Source organism: Rhinopithecus bieti, unplaced genomic scaffold, assembly GCF_001698545.2.
Source record: "Rhinopithecus bieti isolate Rb0 unplaced genomic scaffold, ASM169854v2 scaffold_50877, whole genome shotgun sequence".
Lineage (NCBI taxonomy): Eukaryota > Metazoa > Chordata > Mammalia > Primates > Cercopithecidae > Rhinopithecus > Rhinopithecus bieti.
The window spans coordinates 2,210,793-2,221,150 of NW_016821745.1; the positions used below are offsets into that span (position 1 = coordinate 2,210,793).

General features: G+C 52.2%; 1 long non-coding RNA gene across 1 annotated transcript in view; it reads left to right on the plus strand.

Annotated features, from left to right (window-relative positions):
* The window catches only part of LOC108520983 (uncharacterized), a 28,561-nt gene extending 19,427 nt beyond the window's left edge, over positions 1-9,134 (plus strand). Inside the window, exon 3 of the long non-coding RNA XR_001883083.1 lies at positions 9,053-9,134. This is a non-coding gene — a long non-coding RNA (uncharacterized LOC108520983). The remainder of the gene's footprint in view (positions 1-9,052) is intronic.
* Positions 9,135-10,358: the final 1,224 nt, after the last annotated feature.

Genomic DNA, 10,358 nt, shown 5'->3' on the forward strand with positions numbered 1-10,358 from the left:
CCACGGCTGGTCATGCTACTCCAGACAAAATGAGAAGGTGTCAAGTCCATATTTAGGGCCATTCTTTGCCCCTCCAGTACCTAGCCCTCCTGGAACACCACTACAGCGCCCTCACCCCCCTCCACAGTCTCCTTATCTGGCTCACTTGTCCTGTGGCCCAGGCTGCCCCTCCTCATCTGATCTAAGAAATGAATCTCAGCCAAGATCAGATCACTTGATAAACTCACCTCCCCCATGCCTCGGTCACATCTTCACAAGGAGAAGTTAATAGCTTAGCCCAGAGGACTGACGTAATCAGGCTGATCTTGAAGAGGAGACAGCCAAGGGCTTGTGAATTTAGGGAGCTTGGAAAACCCCTCCAGCGCTGCCCTTGACTGGCAGGGGGTATCCTTCTTTCCTGGAGGGACAGAGAGGCCCTGAGGTGGGAAAGGCCCTGGTGGGACTGCCTTGGGAGTTGGGGGCATAACTCGGAGTGGACTAGCCTTCCTTTCTCCAGCTCTCTGCCCCTATGCTGCATAAACCCAGTTTCTCCTGGTTCTCCTTTGTCAGAGGAAGACACAGTCACTTGCATGGAAGAGACCGATGTTCAGCTCAGAGGGTGAAAGGAATAAAAAAGGAAGCATTTAATTTGCAAACCTTAGGCTCCTCCTCCCCGCCATCAGTCCTCTGGGGCATTACAGGAACGTCAGCCCTTCCTGAAGCCTGGATCCCCCATGGGAGGCAGGAAAGAGAAGACTCGGACTGTGGGTCGGGGGCAAAGCCAATATGATGACTGGAGAGGGAGGGTGGCCCCTGAGGGAGGGTCCAGAGTGCCACCTGCAATGATCCCAATAGGGAAACTGAGGCCTGGACCTTTAATTGCAGATCTTTCATTGTGTTTGCCTCACCATAGGCAAGTCTCAGGCTTACACTTAGTAATGTATCAGGAATGGATGGGAACCACCCCTGCCCCAGCCCACTGGAAGGATAAATGATTCCCAGATGGCACTTGCTGCAGGAATCTAAGTCCCCGTGGATGTGGCTGTTACAGCTGACCCAGCGCCTTGTTAGCTTCTTCCTCACCCTTCTCCTGTCTCAGCCTTCCTCACCTGGCCTCAGGTGTCACCACACAGCCCTGGGATGTGGAGATGCATTCGCTGTTTGCCTAGAGCAGTTACTTAACTTAAAGAAGATGCAGGCAGGTAGGGCCAGCGCTGGCTCTTGGCTCCTTGGAAGCTGCAGTCCTTGCAGTCCCCTGGAGTCTGCTGTCCTCACCTCTGGACTCCAGGTCTGAATGCTCACCTGTTACCATGTCCCTCTCTTTTCCTTGTTTAAGGCTTGACTTCAGGACCCCTGGAGTCATTTCACATCCTACTTTCCTCGGAGTGGAGCCCACAGTAAGATGCTCTAAAACTTCCTGCTCCGATTCTGAAGCAGTTTCCCATCTTTTGAGAATCCATGAAAGCTTCAGAGCTCTGAAAATGTGTGGGTGCTCTGAGTTACCTCTGTTAGTGAGGCAGGAAGCTAGACTCAACTCCAGAGGTGGGGCTCATACACTGGACCCAATTGAGGACTAGCTAAAAGGGATAGGGCAGAAGCAGCTTTCCATAAGCTCCGTCCACCAGTGTGCCATGCCAGTTTACCATTGCCGTGGTAAAACCTGGAAGTTACCACCCCTTTCCATGGCGATAACCCAATGACCTGGAAGTTACCATCCTTTTCCTAGAAATTTCTGCATAAATTGCCCCTCAATTTGCATATAAGTAAAATTTGGTATAAACAAATGTGAGTGCAGCCCTGCCTCTGAGCTGCTGTTCTGGGTGCATTCCCTATGACGTAGCCCTCCTCTGCAAGGAGCGGCCCCTCTGCTGCTGCTGTGCACCTGCCACATCCATAAAAGCTGCTGTCCAACACCACTGGCTCATCCTTGAATTCTTACCTGTGTGGAGCCAAGGACCCTCTTGGGCCAAGCCCTGATTTTGGGACTCACCTGCCCCTGCATCATTAGGAACTGTGTCCACCTGCTAGTGACAGAAATCCCTGAAACAGTCCCCTCAGTTATTAAGAGTTCTCCTCTGATCAAAAGGAAGCCAGCACAGGGTTGGGATGTGGGCTCTGGGATTGCACCAGGGAGCTGGGCTCTTTCTAGCCCCCCATAGTCCAGCCATCAATCAAACAGACAAACACATTGACAAGTCAGCTTCATGCTGCCAAAAGCTTAAAAAAAGGCAAACAGGGCAGTGTGGCATGGTCAAGAGTGCTGGGTGAGGGCCCTGTAGGTTCGGTGGTCAGGAAAACCCTCCCTAAGGTGGAGACATTTGGGGATGGCCCAGAGGATGGGAAGGACTGAGACTTGGAGGAACACTGAAAGGCTTCATTCCAGCCAGAGAACGGCAGGTACAGAGGGCTCAGAGGGAACCAGCCTGGGCCGTCATGGAAAATAAAAAGGCCGAAGGGAGTGGGGTGGAGTGAGGGGGACGGCGTGCCAGGAGGTACGATGGGAGGTATTCTGGGAGCAGGGAAGGGGGGCCCTGCAGGCTCTGGTAGAGCTTGAATTCCAGGGTGGTAGATGGAAGTGCCTGGAGGATTTAACCAAGGGAGCTGATTTGCTTACAGGAAGATCATTTTGGCTGCTGTACTGAACATAGGTGGACAGGAGTGGAAGGAGGGAGTCAGTGGCAAGTCCTGGTAAGAGAGGATGGTGGGATGGCAGAAGCAGTGAGAAGGGGTGCAGGCAGGGAGCAGGAGCAGGAGTTCTGTCTGGTGACAATGATGGAGGAGAGAAGCTAACCAGGGAAGGGTGTTTCCAAGATCCCAGTGATGGTGGGAGAGTCTGTGTGGGGGAAGCCTCAATGGGGCAGGTGAACGGACTGGAGCATCCCAGAGGGTGAGGGAGGGGGCTGCCCAGCCACAGCTTTGAGCCTAAGAAGGAGCTCTGAGGGAGCTGGAGTGGAGCTGAGGTTTTGGAGGTGGTTGCTTTACAGAGTGGCTGTGGGAGCAGGTGGCCAAGTGGAATAAACGAACAGTTATTATTGGAGAAGGGGATGTGAAAGAATGAGGTAGCCAGGAGGGTCCTCCATGATCTTCTTTCTTGGTCCATTTCTACATTTTCATCCTGCCCCTGGCCAGTGATGGGAGGTCTACCAAGGTCCCAGGCAGCCCTTGTTCAGGTTCAGGCCAGACTAAAGCCCAGCACGACCCTGGGGTATCCAGTTCCATGGGGGAGGCTAGGACATGGGAAGGGGGATAGAGGTAGCTCAGGTGGGCAGGACGTTGGTGGAATTCAGAGAGGAGCGAAGACAATAAGGAAATCAGTGCTCGGACCATGGAGGTGATATTTTCATGTCCACTGCTCAGACCACATCTGAACAGGAAGCTGCACGTGCTCTGAGCCTCTTGTGTTAAGGGGGACAGGGAGGGAGGGACCCTGACAGCCTGGAGGATATCCAGAAGGCAGCAAGCAGGAGAGGACAGGGGTCTTGAAATTGAGGCAGAGAAGCTGGGGGGAGGGCAGGGAAAACGCAGTCTGGAGAAATACGGATGGCACTGAGAAGCTAGCCTGTGCAGGAGCTGCCTTGCGTGACTGATGGCGGCAGGGCCTGCATTGATCATGTAAGCAGCTTCCTCGGAAACACGCTTCGCGTTCATCTTGAATGCCTCTGAATGATTTCTCTGCATTTGGCCTGGGACAGGTGCGTCTAACTTGGTTGCTAGGGGTCCACGATTCCTGCCTCCTGTCAGCCCCTCTAGGACCTTGGAGAAGAATAGTTAGTCAATACTGATTTTTCTGAGGGCCAGGCTGGGGTTTGGAGAGGTTGGTGAGAGAAACAGAGGGGCAGAATCTATGGATTTGCAGAATCGATGTTGCCCTTGAACATAGGAGGACCCGTGTTATAGTTCTTCATGGTCATCATCACCATCAGTAGTAGCAGTATATTAGAGTCTTGCTCTGTTGCCCAAGCTGGAGTGCAGTGGTGCAGTCCTAGCTCACTACAGCCTCGACCTCCTGGGCTCAAGCGATCCTCCCACCTCAGCCTTCTGAGTAGCTGGGACTACAGGCATGGCATGTGCCACAGCTACAGCCATTATTATTTACATCTGGATGGGGGATAGATGAGGATTCTTCAATCAATGCAGAGATACACCTGCTTCTCATATAGGAGGAGATCATGTTTAAGCTCCTTCCAAAAATACCGAGATACTTTTTAAATCAGAAAGGTTGCCGTTGACTTTCTTGTGGAAAATAAACATCCAAGAACTGCCAGAAAACACCTGCAAATGAAGAGTACCAAGCAAAGAGTAGACCCAGATATTAAACATATTGTAAAGCTCCTGTAGTTGACTTTGAATAGACACAAAGGTCAATGGAATAAAATATTGAGTCTAGACATTGACACAGTTATATATAGGATTTTGGTTTATGATAGAAGTGACAATTTGAATCAGCAGGGGAAAAGATGAGTTATTCAATAAATAGTGTTTAAATAACTACCTTTGGCCACTATCTGAAAAAAAAGCTGGATCTTTTACCTTACTTCTTACAGATAAATTCCAGATGGATTGCAGATTTAAATGTCAAAAGGAAACATAAAATGTCTAGAAATAAGCATGGGGAAAATAGACAAAACAACTAACATCAATGTAGGGACATTTTCTATTTCCTATTTCTCTACAAGACACAAGACCTGAACACCATAAAAGAAAAAAATATTGTAAATCTGCAACAAAACTGTTATGATTCCCATATAGCAAAATAAAGCCAGAACATGAACAACAAACCAGGAGAAACATGTGCCACCCGAACAGTCCTGCTGGGCCACTGCTTGGTGCCAGCCAGGCCTGCATTGCTTTGTCTGGGGGTCCTCTGCAGGTGCTTCTTTTTGATAGTGGTTCTAAATGTTTGAAATGTCAGGTCATTTGGAGTCTAATATGCTGAATATTAGCCATTCATAAGGGATCCATCCCCATAATCCAAACACCTCCCACCGGGCCCCACCTCCAACATCAATCCAAATACCTTCCACCGGGCCCCACCTCCAACATCAATCCAAACACCTCCCACCGGGCCCCACCTCCAACATCAATCCAAACACCTCCCACCGGGCCCCACCTCCAACATCAATCCAAACACCTCCCACCGGGCCCCACCTCCAACATCAATCCAAACACCTCCCACCGGGCCCCACCTCCAACATCAATCCAAACACCTCCCACCGGGCCCCACCTCCAACATTAACCCAAACACCACCCACCGGGCCCCACCTCCAACCCTAGTGATTACAATTCAACATGAGATTTGGGTGGGGACACAGATCCAAACTATGTCACTGTGTGTGTATATATATATAGTACATGATCTGATTTATGCATAGTGTCATTGATGGCACCATTAATAACACTCCAAAAGTGTTTTCATTTCTGGAAGCATAATACCATATTACTTGGCTAAGTTCCTTGTAGTGGCCTGTCTGGAGTATCACATTTTCCCACTGCAACACTAGAGAAAGGCTCATGGATAAAAGAACTAATTTAGATGCACCTTCTCTCCACCCCTAAAGAAAAGGTTTCTATGCCCAACTGAAGTCTCCTCTCTCACCTCTCAATCTTCTCCCTCTGATTAAAAAAATAACTTTTGATTTTATAATAGTTTTAAATAACCAGAGAAGTTGTGAAGACAGTGCAGAGTGCTCCTGACCCCCTGGACCCCTGTGTCTAGTTTCTCCACGTTACCACCTTACCTCGCATGGCACAGGTGCCACAGCAAATGAGCCACTGCATGACTTAAAACATCCAACATGCAACATGGACGAGGCTCGTAAACGCGAAGAAGAAGCATCAGGCACAGTGTGGTGCAGAGTGCGTGACTCTGTGTATATAAAGGTAAAAAACAGACAAAACTAGACCATGATGTTGGAAGCCACCTTGGTTACTTTTGGAGGCGGTGCTGGCTACATGGGTGTCTTAGTTTGTGGAAACTCACCACACAGCACACTCAGATTGTGCACTTTTCTGTAGGATTGTTCTACTTCAGAAAAAGCAAGTTCTCCTACCCAAAACATACGGGGGAGAGCAAGTTCCCAAGGTGATCTGACGTGCAGCTGGGTCTGGGAACCACCAGACACCAGACGGAGTAACCTTACCAAGTCCCTCAGAGCCCAGGAGCCTCAGACAGCCATGCAGTGCTGTAGTCTCATCAGGAGACCAGATGATGGCAGAACTAGTCAAACTGCCTCTTTCTGAGCTCTGTGACTCATCCACTAATGTAGATCATCAGGGCTGTTAAGGATCTCCTGAACAGCCCTCAGGAAAATGGGGCCGTTTATGTGTTTGTAGATGCTTGGCTCTGGCATAGCTTTTACCCAGAGAGATCCCTTGTGAAATTTTAACTCCCTTCCTTCTCTCCTTCTTTCTCCCTCCCTCCCCCTCTTCGTCGTTCTTCCCCTCCTTCCTTCCCTCCTTTGCTTCCTTCTTTCTTTCTTTCATGGTGCCTATGCATTCAATGTCTCTTTGACCCTTTCGGCAAGGACTAGGTAGGCTCTGAGCGCTGAGGCAGGGCTGGGAGCCTGCCTTTGAGAGTCATCCCTGGAGAATGCCATGGACACAAAGACCCTGTATGGTCCCCGTATGACCAACATGGTCACAGAGTGGCGTCGGGTCCACCCTCTCACCGCAGCTCCTCTTCCTTCCTGCTCTCCAGTCTCTGCTGGTCTTGCTCATCCCTGGGTGCCTCTGCTTCTGGGGACACCAGACTGGAGAGAAGCCTCAGAAAAGAGGTTCCTGACCCAGCTCACACCCTCTCATGTACCCTTCCATGTGGTGGGAGCTCCTTTGACCTATATATTTATTCTACCCCAGATGCTCCTGGACCCCTGATTGTCGTCTACCGAGGCTGACTCCCAAATAATAGAACCTTAAAGCTCCTCTAGTGTGGCCCTCACGCTGGCTGCCACACAGCGGCTGCATGCTGGGGAGACTTTAGAATGCCACTGGGATGCCTGGGTCCCACACACAGGACTTCCCATTTGAGAAAACCACTGGCCTCATCAGTTTCCCCTGCTTCCATTAGCTTCTCCCTCAACAAACCTCCAAGGATGGTGCACTGACCCACACGGAGTGCCTGCAGGTGGTGGGGCTGGCCGGGAACACACTCCTGCCGCCTTCTGCTCCTCCAAGGAGATCCCTGAGTGCTCAGGACAAGACTTTGTGGCAACGTCTCCCTCTCCACAAAGCGTTTGTGAGCAGTCTCTACTAATCCAAGCAGCCCGGCTCCCCTGACTGTCCCTTTTCTGTTTCCTCCTCCCGTTGTCCTGGTTTGTGAGTCCTCCCAGGAAAGGACTTGTCTTATTTATGGTGGCTCCGTGCAGGCATATTCCTGTGTGCTTCTCAAAGCAGGACCAAGCTTAGAGTCTGTAGCCCGGCCTGGCACCTCAGCTCCCGGACCCCACAGGCTGCAGCATGAGCGAGGATGACCAGGTGAGGCCAGATGGGGAAAGGCGTGGGGTGATGTGTGAACCGCCTCTCCACCCTGGGCCTCAGCGCTTCATCCTACAACCAAGGACCACATCTCCTTCTGGTGCCACACTGGTTCCTGCTCCTGTGGAGGAAGGTGCCTGCCAGGGAGTGTTGAATTTCCTGCAGCTGCTGGGGTTTAGGAAGCTGTCTTCTCACCCACTCGTTCTTCTCTCCTCCCACGTCTAATGGGGCCAATTGGGATGACTGGGCTCCCCTCAAGTTCAGGAAACAGGGTAGCTCTGCGGAACCATGCCGTGGCGAGCCCCTCGGTACCTGGGGATGGGAAGGTCAGATGACAGGGGAGCCACACGCAGTCCCCAGGGAGTGAGGAGAGTCAGCAAACTCCTCCCACACAGTTCAATCCATAAATACCTTCACCCTGTGGGCGCACGGTCCTGTGACAGGTGTGGGGGCTATATGATCCACAAGGCAGGATTTGGGGTCAAGGTTGGCCCTGACCTTACCTAAAAACCTGGCCTGCTGTGTGAGATTAGGCCGTGGGGGCTGTGGCTGGTGGGGCAAAGTTGGCCCTGACCTTACCTAAGTTAAGAACCTGGCCGGTTGTGTGGGATTAGACCATGGGGAGGGTGGTTGGCGTGGCAAGTCTGGCCCTGACCTTACCCAGGAACCTGGCCCGTCGTGTGGGATTAGGCTGTGGGGAGTGTGGCTAGTGGGGACACGTGCTCGGCCCCGGTGCTGCTGCTGTAACTGGGGCTGCAGCTCAGCAGGCCTGACGTCGCCTCGGAGAAGGCCCAGTGCCCCCACCCCATGCCGGAGCCCCTGCTCCCCACGCTGTAACCACAATCGCATAAATGTGGACTTGGAAGGATGGGCGGGGAGCTGCTGGGGGGAGGGTTGTCTTATGGGCTTTAACCTGTTGATCCAAGAAGAACTTCAGTATTTCCTGGGAGTGGATTCATTAAGACAACAGAGCAGCCTGACCTGCAAGCTGGTCCCTATACCATGGTGCTCCTGGGCGGAGCTCTGAGTGGACTGAGGAGTGCACGTCCCTGAGGCTTTCGGCCCGCAGGGCGACAGGACTTGCTGGAAGGCCACAGGCAGCAGCGGCCACACCCCAGTCTCCACAGTGCCAAGACTGACACCCCGAGCCCTCTCTTGGTTGTTGGTGAAGTGAAGAGAAGCCAGGAAGCTCCTCGGAGACAGAGTGGAGCACAGTGAGGCCAGGTCAGCAGTGGGTGGGGAAGGAGCCTCTACGAGTGTGCTCACTGGGAGGCACTGGAGGTTCCTGTGGCGGCTGCAACGAACCGCAGGAAAAAAAAAAAATCACCACAAAGCCAGGACTTGAAACCACACACATCATCCTTCCAGATCCCATAGGTCAGAAGCCCAGCATGGGTCTCACTGGCCAAAATCAAGGCGTCAGCAGGGCTGAGTTTCCTCTGGGGACTCCAGGGTAGTCTCCGGTTCCTGCCCCTTCCAGCAGCTGAGGCCACCTGCGCCCCCAGTTTGTGGCCCCCCAGTGTTCAGAGCCGGTGTTCTGGCCTCTGTTCTGGCATCACACTTCCTGTTCTGGCCTCAACCCTCTGCTTTCCTCCTACAGAGGCCCTGGTGATCACGGCAGCCCATCTAGTTAACCCAGTGTGACCTTCCCGACTGAGTTCCGTCTGCAAAGTCCTTTTTTCCAGGTAAGGTGACATATTCACAGGGGCGGGGGAGTGGGATGAGGACATCCTTGGGGGCCATTATTCCTTCTGGCACAGCGGGCCTGTGGGGATCCCGAAGGAAGGTTCTGGGAATGCCCCATCCGGGACTTGTTACTGCAGTGGGATTGTGGCCAGGAGTGGATAGCTCGCTCGGTATTGCTCAATATCAGGCTGAATTCTCACTAGACTGCAGCTTCCCACATGGCCAGAGTCACCCAGGGAGCTGTTTAAAAGCAGAATCTGTGTATCACCCAGGGCTTACTGAAGGCACAGCTACACGTTGGAGTCCAGGCTATGACTCAGGAGTCTGTTTTTTTTTTTTTTTTTTGAGATGGAGTTTCACTCTTGTCGCCCTGGCTGGAGTGTAGTGGTGTGATCTCCAATCACTGCAACCTCCACCTCCTGGGTTCAAGTGATTCTCCTGCCTCAGCCTCCTGAGTAGCTGGGGTTACAGGTACCTGCCACCAGGCCCAGCTATTTTTTTTTTTTTTTTTTTTAGTAGAGACAGGATTTTGCCATGTTGGCCAGGCTAGTCTTGAACTCCTGGCCTCAAATGATCCGCTTGCCATGACCTCCCAAAGTGTCTGCATTTTTAACAAGCCTCTTGGGTAATTTTTAACAAGCCTCTTGGGTAATTTTTACAGACACTAAGATTTGATCACCTCTGTTCTAGACACAATGAGTTGTTGATAAGTAAAACTGGAGCCAGCGATTTGAGGCTTTCTCTAACCCCCTCACCCCACATCAGTGAGCATGCCCTGTTTTCCTTACCCACTACCTGTGTTTTTTGGGACTGTGAGACACGGGAGAGGAAGGGCCTTCCCCACGTTGCCCATGGATGCGGCGCCTGGAGCCCGGCGGGGTCAGTGAGGAACACCTTGACCTCCTGGCTGTGCTTGAGGCTGTAGCCGGGGTGGAAAGGGGGGCTCTCAGCTGGAGACCAGCACCACACCAAACTGTTTGGCCAGCCCAGCACACCTATGACCCCCCTGTCCCACCCTGACGGGATCCGGTGAACAGCGCTGTGGTTCCCATTTGGAGCCTCCTCCAGATTGCAATGCGGGGAGGAAGCCTGCTTTCCTCCAGCTGTGCTTACTGATATGGAGCATTACTTTGCATGAACCTTCAGATCTGGGCTTCTCCAGGGACAGGAGGTGTGGAGAGAGGTGCACTGGGCTTAGGAGAAGAAGGGATTCTGGTTTC